Source organism: Gadus chalcogrammus, chromosome 15, assembly GCF_026213295.1.
Source record: "Gadus chalcogrammus isolate NIFS_2021 chromosome 15, NIFS_Gcha_1.0, whole genome shotgun sequence".
Lineage (NCBI taxonomy): Eukaryota > Metazoa > Chordata > Actinopteri > Gadiformes > Gadidae > Gadus > Gadus chalcogrammus.
In genome coordinates this window covers 27,830,337-27,843,086 of record NC_079426.1, presented here as the reverse complement: position 1 = coordinate 27,843,086, position 12,750 = coordinate 27,830,337, and the positions used below count along the sequence as shown (strand labels likewise).

Sequence of the window (12,750 nt, the reverse complement as noted above, 5' to 3'; positions counted from 1 at the left end):
ATGTCATAAGGTTAGCGAAAATAGGTAAGAAAGGCAATTGCTAATTACCAATTATTTCCATGACATGGTCACGAGGCAGTGCCGCCTTGACGTTGGCTGCCTTCGTTGAGGATAACCCCGACACGCTGTGTGTCACCATATATTCCGTAGAGTAAATCCCGTGCATGAGGTCATTCACAAATTTTTGTGCCGAGGTCCGTGAAGAACTCGATTTCACAGATTGAGAGATGATCTGAAAAAAAGTCTCCATGATTTAGTTTCCTTCCCAACATATGACCATTTATGGAACAACGACAAGATTATGTCAACACATAGTAGATACACTTATATATAAGTGTATGTATACTATACAAGTCCTGCAGCTAGGAGATGAGTATTATTATTCATAAACATAGCCACACAAGAAAAAAAGTTAAATACGTACCACAGAATCATTTGAGGCAGATTCATCTTCATTGGTTACATCCAATGGTGTTGATGGTTTGGCCGTATTGGCCGCAATAGGCGGTTGACACCTTCGTGCCTGCTCCACTGAGGGCGCTGCCGATCTCACCAGCATCTCTGCTCTTATGCCCAGAATCTCTTGTCTGATGCCTCTCACTTCATTCACCATTGCCTGCATTTGTCGTACTGCTTCAGCACATCTGCATACGTAAATTAATGTTGCATTATTTACTTATTTCGTGATGATATACAATAAATCTGTTACCCTTGCTCATATCCATGTCTGGTTGGTCAAATAACCATTCAATCAATTCCATGCACTTGACAATCATGATAAAAACTGGATGTATCCAGCACCATATGAAAGGAAACCCAGACTACTGATATATGTGCTATGGTATGAACCAGATTAGACCACAATAATTAGTTCCTTTTCTGAGACAAAATTACTTAAATTATTATGGTAATGCATATATTATGTTTGTAGCATTCAAGGAGTCACCCTACATTAAATAATAGATATTTCAGTAGGTGCATGGCATCAAGTAACCTTTAATTAGCAAGTCTTAATTTCTATTTACCTTTTGCCACAAGGAGTCTCAGTTGAGCGAGATGGGGTCTCAGTTGCAGTTATGGCAGAGTTGTCAATATCCAACTGAAAGATATGAATTTCATTTGCAAAAGCCCAGTTAAAACTAAGTGATTGAAAATGTTTGCAATAAATAAAACAGGTTTTCATGAACCATATCTCAAGAAATATTGATATATATGTATATGCCTCTGAGAATAAATGATCTACAATAAACAGTTATTCATGTATTTATACATAGGACCACTTGTATGCTAATTCCAAATGTTCACCATATTCCCTATACTAACATAATGAGAAATCTCACTTGTGCATTTTTGTACTTCTGCAAAATACTTTTGCTGGCACTTTGTGCAGTTGATGCCTGCTTGCGTTTTGACTTGGTCTTCGGCTGCAATAAAAAAAAGTAATTAACATATATAATAGCCATTATTGCATATGCACCAGCATTTAAATTGCTTCTTATAAGATTGTTATTACGATAAAGGATACCAAAACACTGATAAAAAGGATAGATAAATAAGCTTATATCAGAAGTAATAATAAGATATAAGATAACTATGAGACTATTTGACCATTTTGTTCAGATTAGTTTAAAAAAAAATTTGGTCGACAATTATTAAAGCTATATACTTTTAATAATGTTTGGAATATTAAATCAACACACTAAATTGTATATTAAATGCAGAATGAACTACAATACATATTTAAAAATGTTAATTAAAATCTGCATAAGAAGATTCCATGGATACCTCATTACCTCGGCCACATGCTCATCATTTCCATCCTCAGATGGCTCCACGTTCTTTGAATTTGGAATTTTTCGCCTTTGGCCTTTTCCACATTTAGATGTAGGTGTGACTGCCACATCCAGAAGGCCTAACTACGCTTTCTTCCTCACTTCGACCAGTTCTCTCCTATCCTCTATTAAGTCGGGATTAAATAGAAAGAACATCAGATAATGCTAGTCGTATGCATATAAGTCATAATTAACTTCCATTTAATAAAGTTGCAACAAGCTTAGCTGCATGAAAACTAGATCTAGGCGATAGGCCTAGTAGATGCATATATATGCATGCATAGGTGTAAATTATTTACGGAAATTACTGCACGAGCACACTGCAGTAAATCAATAGATAGGCCTACATCTAACTGATATAATTAAGTAGGCCTATATACGTTACTGTTATAAGTTACTATTGGTCCAAATAGAACATGATTTTATGTAATTGTCAGTCTTACCTCCGGTTGCCATTATTTTGGCCGAACAAAGTTTAACTTTTCCATTTCGTTCCCTCCATCGCACGACATATTCTTGTGCTTCATTCTGCTCGTCAAATTCTCCCTCAATCCAGGAAAGCTCACCAATGTCGACAGAAAAATCATCAAAGGCAAAAACAGCCAACATTACCATCGTGTTAATATTGATAGTTCTTCAAGTCAGACTACTTCGAACCGCGACCGTTAGTGCTCCGCTGCGAAAGGCCGCCACAATATTTAAAAAGCTCCACTCCGGATAAGCGGTAGGTCCTAAAACTCGGAATCACACGTGATAATTAGCGGTCTAACAAGATCATGCAAAAATGAATATGCAATTTGCAAACTGACTACACTCAATAGCTCTGTGAGTAATGGTCCAAGCGCGAAAAATCAGCATTTGATATTCAATATTCCGCATTGTACCAGATTTCATCGCACATGCGCACACCTGCGACCGGAAACTGGAGTGCGATCCAGAACGAGGATTGCGTCAAGTTGATTGAGAGAAAAGAGCAATGGCGACCTACCTGTAGTTGTTTTTAAGAGTGGGATCAAGAAATGGATCGTGGGAGAAAGATTCCGCCATCTTATAAGCGATATTTATCTGACGAATCACAAGATATTCCTCGGACTACTGAGTTATATCGAAAGCTTCCGAAGTCGGCGAGGACGGAACCGACGTCATCGTCAGATTCTGAAGATGAATTACACGGGTTGCCGCCTGCGTCTGCATCAGACATTTCAGAACAAGAACAAGAACAAGTTGTACAATGTCAAATAGAGTAAGTATAAGTGGATCGGTGTAACTTACACCTGATGCCATTTATTACCTGAGCAACTTTTTAACTGTTTAAGGCACTTATGGTACTCTATATTTAGTATATCGAGGCAGTCAAATAATCAGTGTATAAGCAATAACTCATTCTCTCTTTAAAAAATATTATTTCATTTAATTATATAAATCATTATTTTCTATGTCAAACATTTGTATGTGACATGTTTTATAGGTATAATATAAGTGTCAACATGGAACCATATGGTCAGTTACTGTGTAACTGAAGCACAAATATTTACATTAATTTTCCCTTTATGTATATTTTTATATATTGTCTTTCTAGTGACATCAGTGATTCATCTGAAGATGTCTCTGCTGGCTCTGGCCCAGAAAGGGGATTACAAATGGAAGTTGGAAATATGGATGAACATGGAGGCAACACATGTGACAGTGAGCTACTACAGCATATGGTAGGCCTACATTATTTTCCATATTTTTTAATGATGACCTATGCGATATATCAACAATTAATGCAACTGTGTACAATGTTAAAGTTAAGTAAAAAGAACATTTCACGTAAAACAATACTGGAATAAGTTTGATAAGCGATAAGAAAAGGAGCTGAGAGAGAAAAGAAGAATGCAGAATAAGGCTATTCTTCAACTTTGGTGAGACATAAGCGATAATGATTATGTTAACAAGATGTGAATCCTCTTCAAAGCAGCAGTGTTCATAAGCCAGATAGAAAATAATGACCAAGCCAATATAGCCATGGAACCTTGCATTAATACTAATCCTGATATTTCATTTCCAGAATGCTCAACAAGAAGAATATGACGGCGCAGAGCAATATATAGCAGGGGATGGCCACGAACATGGACAGCCTGGCTTTCGTCAGGTTAGTTTATATATATAACTTGTCTGTTATAACAAGTAATGTGTAAAAACGGGTGACTTTTTAGTTTTACTTATGCCGCTTTTCCACCGCACATGTAGCTCGACTCGACTTGACTCGACTCGACACGACATGACACGACTCGACACGGTAGCAGCACGGGTCGTTTTCCACCGCAAATAGTACCTCCTGGACGTGGGCGGGGTCGGCTGCGCGAAAGGGCCGTGACGTATTTTTGTACGCGACGCAAACAACACCTACGCAACCCACACATGGACAGAACCCACAAAACAACAATGGAGGACATCGATAACATTGCTATTATTAGCTGGCATGTTGAAGAAGTTGAAGAAGTGGAATATGTTGGCTGCGGCGCTGCTATGGCTGTTACCAGCATGGTTGCCATGTCGCTCTCGTGACTTCGTCACACTCTCTGGCCAATTAGTGGCCGGCCGTCTGCCGACGTCACCTTTTAGCATCGGCTCAGCCGCTTGGAACCTAGAGCGAGGCGGTACTAGAAAAAGCAGCCACTTCAGGTACCAGATACCATGTTTTCGCGGTGGAAACGCATAAAATGCGAGCTGAGTCGAGTCGAGTCGAGTCGTGTCGAGCTGGTACCATGCAGTGGAAAAGCGGCATTAGAGAACCATATCAAGGTGTAGCGTGCCGAGGGTGTAAGTGGCCAAATCGTATCGCTGCCACGAAAACTGTAGCGTGCCAAGGGTGTATGTTGTAATTACACACTGCTCTGGGGCCCACACCGTAAACTAAACACAGTATACGGTGTGGGGCCCCTACCCCCCCCCCTCCACGGATTTACCGCGCCTGTGCTGCCACCACATACAAATGTATGATCAAACTATCAATATAATTGAAATATATATGGCATCAGCCTCTTGGTAAATATACTGATAACTATAAATCAAAGAACCACCATGGTCACAAACTGAAATATCACTGTACATGCTGCCTCAAGTCTCTTTACATTCAATATATCCTCTAGTTGCCTAATTGCTGGTCGCATAAATCTATTACAGTATTCCTCTTATCCCCAAGCTAATTCTTTACATACCACTGCTGATTCCTCTCAATATACCTCCAAAATACAGCTCTCTGACCTAGACCTCCAAGACAAGCTTATTCCCACATTTTACCTTCCTGATACTGCACAAATACTTATAAAAGAAAATAGCAAAGACTCAAAGAAAAGAGTAAAGAGGTGCGCTGCTGCTGCGCTAAGAGGAGAAGGTTACTAAAGAGGTGTGCGGATGCTACGCTAAGGGGAGAGAGGTGCGCAAACGTTGCGCTGAGAGAGTGTTAGAGGTGCGCTGATGCTGCGCTGTCCCCCCAACTCCAACTGGCTTTCTGGCTTGATGTAGGGCCTTTGATAGCCACATCCGAGTGACGCTACCCCTAAACTGACCAATGAGCGAAACTGAAATGAAAGAAACTGTATTCATACACTTTAAAATAGGGCCAAGATGCTCATCATTATCCTTCGAACTACTGGGGAAACTTGCTACATAAAAAAAAAAAGATGCATCAACTATTCATAAATATACTGGGGATAAATACTCGAATCCTCTAAATCTTCTCCCGAACTTGCTCCAACTTCTTTCCTCTCCTGGCAGATGTTTACTACGCAATCTCACCCACGCGCCCCCTGCCGTTGTATTTCTTCCTACCATTATGCTAGTTCCCATATGCCGTGCTACTTCTTATCATTCCGCTAGTTCCCCTATGCAAATTCGCAACAAAGGCATGGCATTGATTCAACAGACCCCCACCAACTGCAGCACCTTTCAGCCCTGACCTAAATGGTTATAATTTTTGGTGATTGATCTTAGTAACTGTTGTGCAATTATATAATTGTATAATTGTATAACACTTCTTAACAATATCTATAATGCAAATTGTTATGATCTGTATATGGTATAACAATGATTTGTTGTGTAGCAAGTATTGGATAAATGACAATTATCAGCATAATACCTATTAAAGTGCAATATTTGTTGATGTTTTTTCAGGAGAAGCTGTTTGATGAAAAGCACTTTGACGCCAACAACCCTGTCTTTGAAGGAGCTGATGTTTCAAAGGGACAACTGCTAGCGATGCTGATGGGGGTGTGCCTAAGGCACGGATTATCTGGTGTTGCCATGAAAGACCTTCTCGATTTGTTTAATACCGTCATTCCAGGATGTGTTCCCTCAAGCAAGTGGTACTTGGACAAAGCTTTCTTCAATCTGTCCGACAAGGCAGAGTTGCACTTCTATTGCACGGACTGTGTAGGATACATCGGCAAAGGACCAGACTACCATTGTGAAACTTGCCTGAAGCATTGGCACAAGGAGGAACTTCTCAAATCTGCAAGTTACTTTCTGGTGATGCCTTTAGCCGATCAGCTCAAAAACATCTTGCCACAGTCGGCACTGCGGGGCCACTTTCGACATGATGAGAGTGTAGGAGACATAAACACAGGAAAGCTATACCAAGATCAGGGTGATTTTATTGACAATCCAGACAATGTCACCATATCTTTCAATTGTGACGGCGTTCCCGTTTTCAAATCTTCGCAGTATTCTCTTTGGCCAATACTCTGCACAATAAACGAGCTGTCACTGGACGAAAGAGGCAAATCCATTATGTTGCATAGTTTGTGGTTTGGGCGGCACAAACCCCGGGTCGACACCTATTTCGCTCCGTTCATTGCTGAGCTCCAGAGTTTACATGAGAATGGTGTAGCTTGGATCGATAGTACTGGCCTGCAGAGGAATAGTAGAGTGCATGCACTAGTTTGTGTCTGTGATGCTGTGGCGCGGGCCATGATTCAAAACTTTAAACAGTTTAACGGAAAATATGGATGTGGCTTTTGTTGCCATGAAGGTGAAGTTGTTGACAAGGGAAAGGGGCACACCAGGGTGTATCCTGTACAAGCTGATATTGTACCGTTAAGATCCATGGCGAGCACAGTTGAGTTAGCCGAAAGAGCAACTGAGAGCGGAGAAGCTCAGATGGGTGTAAAAGGGGCGAGTCCTTTGTTTCTGTTACCTTCCTTTGACTTTGTCAAAGGATTTGTACCAGATTACATGCATTCTGTGTGTCTAGGAGTCGTTAGACAGTTTACCAACCTGTGGCTTGATGGCAAGTATAGTGCCGAAGAATATCACCTACTCCCTGACCAAATGAGACAGATTGACAGTGCCCTATGTGAGATCAAGCCCCCAAGTGAAGTCCGGCGAAACCCAAGACCGCTTTCTGAGAGAGCCTTTTGGAAAGCCACTGAATGGAGAGCGTTTCTGTTGTTGTATTCCCCAGTTGTTATGAAAGACTTTCTACCCAGGAGGTTTTACAAACATTGGATGCTACTTGCATTTGCATTACATATTCTTCTCTCCTCCGTGACAACGCAGGATCAGGTCAACTGTGCAGAACTGTGTCTGGTCCAGTTTGTGGCACAGATTCCTCAACTGTATGGCATCGAACACTGCTCATATAACTCTCATTTGCTTGTGCATCTGGCACAGAGTGTGAGGGACTGGTGGTCGTTGTTGGCCAACTCTGCATTTGTATATGAAGATGCAAATGGGAAGTTACTTGATTTGTTCAATGGCACGCAGGCGGTACCTTGTCAGATTTTTAAGTACTTCTTTGCCCAGCAGAGGTTAATTCGTTCAGGAACTGCAGTGTTTGAGGACGCACCAAGACCAGTCAGTGAGCTTTTTTGTCGATTAACCGGTTTGGATTATCTGACGAAGGCAGGAACTGTCATTGCCAGGCACATAGTGATGTTGGGGAAATGTAATTACAGGCAGTTATCTGCGTGTGAAAGAGTTGCACTGGAAAATAGATTCCCATTAAACGATTATCTGCACAATATTCCTTGTTGAATATTCAAACGTTGTGTTGTATGGAAAATGTTACTGACAACCCAAGGCTACGCAGCTGGCTACAAGAGAAACAATTCTGTAATTGCAGCAGAAGGAACATATGGGTTGATAGCTTATTTTGTAGTCTTATCCAAAGTCTGTCAATGCGAACAAGATTGTTCATGCTCAGAGTTGCTTATATATTATTATGAGTTGTCTCCGACGCAAAACCAATTTGTCGTCTATGACGGTGATATCAATGTCAATGTGTCAAAGTTCCTTGTTCAGGTTGAGAACACTGGACGTTTGATGGTGTGCACCTCAAGGGAAGTGAAGGCCAAGTGTACTCTTGTGGAACATGCTAACCGTGTTCACGTTGTAAAAATGCCTGCATTTGAAAGGGACTAAAAATAAGTTTCTCTGTGATAATCTACACTGCTCATTCGTTCATATATAGTTATTCTATAGAGAGTTTTCGGTCAAATTGACAAAACTTTATGTTAGTAAACTTCAGAGTAAATTTTTAACTCATGTTGCATATTTTATTAACATATGATTCAACAAATGGTGTACAGGAGTAAACGGTTTAACATTTAAAATGTAATTTCTATTATTGATTGTGTTTTGTTCTTACCGTGCCAAATGTTTGCTTCCACTACATTGCAATTTGCAAAAGTGTAAAAGAGAATTTCTAATGAGGAATGTGAAGCCAAACGTATTGTGCACGACTATTTTATAATGTTCATGTCCTTCATATGACTTGTCTCTTAAAGTACACTGATTTTAATCGTACATGAAGCATACATAAGTGGATGATATGTTGGTATCTATAAGTTATCACACATGAACGTTGATGCAGTTTAAATAAATACATCAATGATCAATTGTACATCTTCATAAAATGTGATTTGCTGTGTCTCCAAAAGTATATTCCTTTTTGAAAGAAATTAAATCATTTATAATTGGATATGCTTGTGTCTTGATGTTATTACACATGTACCGTTGTGCTGTTTAAGAAAATACATTCATAGTAAAAGTTCCATGTAACATGATATTGTGCATTATGGCAGGGACTCTTGCTGGGCTAGTTTAATTTTGACAAACATTCTACATCATGCGTGATATATTATCAGGACTTATATCGACTTTCTGACATATAGATCTAGAACTTCAGATTGTTTTATTCAAGAAACTCTTGGTTTCATTATCTATTTTGTAAAGTAAATCCACGCAGATTATTTCCAAGTGAAGTGTATTCCCTTCGATGTAACATGTCATACACAAAATGGTGTCGAAACTGGCAGCATCCGATTTGTTTTGAATATTTTACATTTCCAACATACCATATGGCATACTGTGGTACATTAAGCCTAAGTACCATGGTACTTAGCGATGTACCATGCTTTACCATGGAACATTATACTCATGTACCATGGTACACGATGGCATCGAGCAATGTACCATGATATACCATGATACAGTAAATTATGTACCATGGTATACCAGCCAGGGTACTAAGTTATGTACCATGATGTACCATGGTATACCATGGTATGTACCATGGTATACCATGGTAAAATTTCACATGGGTGTAAACACTGTGAATATGAAAAAGTTATTTCTTTCTTTATTTACCGAAACTTCGAAATACATTGTTTCTTCAACAAGTTACAGGGCATCCATAACAAACACAAGTTACTAACAGTGTTAGTTTTAGGCTACTTTTACAACTTGCATCTATGAAAAAGTTTGGATCATAAATCACAACGATCACAAATCAAAATATCTTGACAAGGTTTTATAACTTAAATCTAATTTGCCAATATCCATGGAAACCACACACTTTTTTGGCCATTTTTGCAGAATTACTTGAAATCCTTATCATAACCCACTTACAGCCACTGAGTTAGAAGTACAGACATGACAATTAAACAAGTCAATCATCTGTGGAACGGGCAGGGCTCGAAAAACTCCAGCCAATGATTTCCAGAGCCACCGAGTTGCATTGGACAGTAAGTACGTCAATCAAACGGTCGTACTGCACTCCCCCTCCCCCGCGCCCCGCGTGCGACCCCTTCGTGCAGTACTCGTGACCCAGAGCAAGCTCCTGTTTGTTGTTATCCTGCGGTAGCTACTGGAACTAGTTAATCCACATTTGGACCTAGCAGTAGAAGACAATTTCCATGGCAGACAAGACGCCACCATCCCCATGTTGTTTTTTTAATGTTGCCATGTTGTTTAACGAAAACCTACACTAGCCTGGCTCGCTCTCGCACATCTGTGTTCGCGCTCGTGCATGATTGCGCGTCCAGGTACTTGGAATGGGTGGAGTCAGAGTCAGTGTTGAAGGAGAGGGGGTAGGGGGTAGTTTCGCAAATCCCATACCCAACCTTTAAGTCAATTTCAACTCAAATCTGTGAAATAGACTGAATCAAATATATCAAGGGAGGTTGGTTGTAGTCTTTTCACTCGGTTCTAGCCCTACTGTTGATCCGGAGAACCGAGCGAAAAGACTACAACCAAATATAAACATATCCGGTTCCGGTTCCGGTTTCCGTTTCAATGGGATTACGGAACGCCAAATAAAACACAACAGAAACTGTATTTCGCTACGATAATGTATATAATGATTTGACACGGCATCCTCCGCGCATTGCTTCGGCTTTGCAAGTACGGCATATTGCAATTCGAGTACCTTCATTTGAGACCGTAAAAAACATCCAAACCGCCGACATTGATTCTTTTCAGTTAAAGGTTGGGTATGCGATTTGCGAAACGCCAGCAGATTTTGAAAATACACAACTCAAATGGTCCTACCCCCTCTCCTTCAACGCTGACTCTGACTCCACCCATTCCAAGTACCTGGACGCGCAATCATGCACGAGCGCGAACAGAGATGCGCGAGAGCGAGCCAGGCTAGCGTAGGTTTTCGTTTAACAACATGGCACTACATTCAGCTGTAAGTTGCACCCAGTACCACGGGAAGTAGGGGTTTTGGGGGTGCTGCAACACCCCCTGTCCGAGGCCCTGTCTTATCACAGAAAACGATCATTTCTAAAAACTCCGGCCAAAGTCGAGATTTCTGAAAACGCCGGTTATGTGTTGTCGTGTCAACGGGGAGAAACGGGATTTTAGCTTCTGAAGCGTCACATTATGCACCAGGAAATGCTTAACGTCATGTGAGCGCCCGCTGTACCGTATTGGTCCGAATATAAACACAAACCCCATTGTAAGGCGACCTATATTTGGAAAAAAGATTTGAAGACCAGATCTTGTTTTTATGAATAAATAAATTGTATTCAATGAAATAATATACGAAAATAAAAAGGCATAGAATAAAACACTGCATTGCCACTAAACAGTAGTGAAAATAGGCCGTACTGATGTGTACACCAAAGACTATTCCTGACACTCCTCTGCCCCGCTGTGTTCGCTCTGGCTGTGGTCGCTCCGAACTGTTTCGGCCCGTGGCAAAGCGAGTCATCCTCGCTGCTGTCCAAGGCATTTTGAGACGCAGCATTTATTTAATGCTCATATGACCTAGTGCTGAAAAAAGGTTATATGAAAAAGTGTGAGGGTAGCGGTGGTGCGCTAAACTTGTTCTGTGAGCAGCTGGATGTGAACCATGGTGTGAAGGAAGTGAACACAACGATCGATTTTCAACTGTGCGCGCATGCACTGGTGTAATTGAGCTGCGCTGCTATATATCTTTTTTATCAATGTAACGAGTTGCGAGTCTAGTGCAGGCTGAGTTTTTTTTTTCCAGCACCCCCTGCTGAGAATACGTTCTCGCGGCTATGGTTGCACCAGATGTTATAAACATTAAACGGTCACATAAATCATTACTATTTTTAGAAAATGTATGTTTGTTTCATATAATTGTATTGGAAGTCCTGGTTTTCACTAGGGTTGCTGCGGTGTGGACATTTTCACAACGAGTAATACACTCGTCTCAACACCGGTATTATTATTACCGAGTATAAACGGTATAAACTTTGAAACTAGGTCAACCGCCACACAAGCATCGGTTTTTAGACCCTTCTCGTCCTTCAGTGGCCGCCAACGTTCTAAAGCAGCGCCTAGGATTATTCTTGATTTCAGTTTTTCTCTTTCAGCGTTTTTATTAATAATTAAAACAAGTAATTGAGTAATTGATAATTTTTATTATCAATTACTCTCTGAAAAAGAGTTTTCCTTCTCTTTGCTGGTGGTGGTGGTGGTGGTGGGGATGGTGGCGTCTTGTCTGCCATGGAAATTGTCTTCTACTGCTAGGTCCAAATGTGGATTAACTAGTTCCAGTAGCTACCGCAGGATAACAACAAACAGGAGCTTGCTCTGGGAGTCTGGGTCACGAGTACTGCACGAAGGGGTCGCGCGCGGGGGAGGGGGAGTGCAGTACGACCGTTGATTGACGTACTTACTGTCCAATGCAACGAGGTGGCAATCCAAATGATTGGCTGGAGTTTTTCGAGCCCTGCCCGTTCCACAGATGATTGACTTGTTTAATTTTCATGTCAGTACTTCTAACTCAGTGGCTGTAAGCGGGTTATGATAAGGATTTCAAGTAATTTTGCAAAAATGGCCAAAAAAGCAAATTCCATACCCAACCTTTAAGGTGACAAACACTCCTGTACTGCCTCTCCGTGCGTCTCTGGCTGCGTCACTGACAATGTCACATGACCAAACAAGCTGCGCATGGGCAAAAAACACACAAAACGGCAACTAGACTAGGAAATAAATATCGGCTGTTAATATCGGACCAGTTTTACTTATCGGGCCGAGGCCGATATGTTAAAAAATGACTAACATCGGCCGATAACGATATCACTGCCGATATATCGTGCATCCCTAAAAATAACTCATCCTCTTTGTTAGATCCCGGGCGCCGTGTTGTCTTGATGGCGCTGGTACCTGGTTGTTG

The 12,750-nt window shown here is 40.9% G+C and overlaps 1 long non-coding RNA gene across 1 annotated transcript; it reads right to left on the bottom strand.

Annotated features, from left to right (window-relative positions):
- Positions 1-401: 401 nt before the first annotated feature.
- LOC130404833 (uncharacterized) lies at positions 402-1,942 on the bottom strand. Its single transcript, XR_008904267.1, has 4 exons — positions 1,794-1,942; positions 1,341-1,424; positions 1,026-1,099; positions 402-644 (listed from the first exon to the last, which is right to left on the bottom strand). It is a non-coding gene; the product is annotated as an uncharacterized LOC130404833 (long non-coding RNA).
- Positions 1,943-12,750: the final 10,808 nt, after the last annotated feature.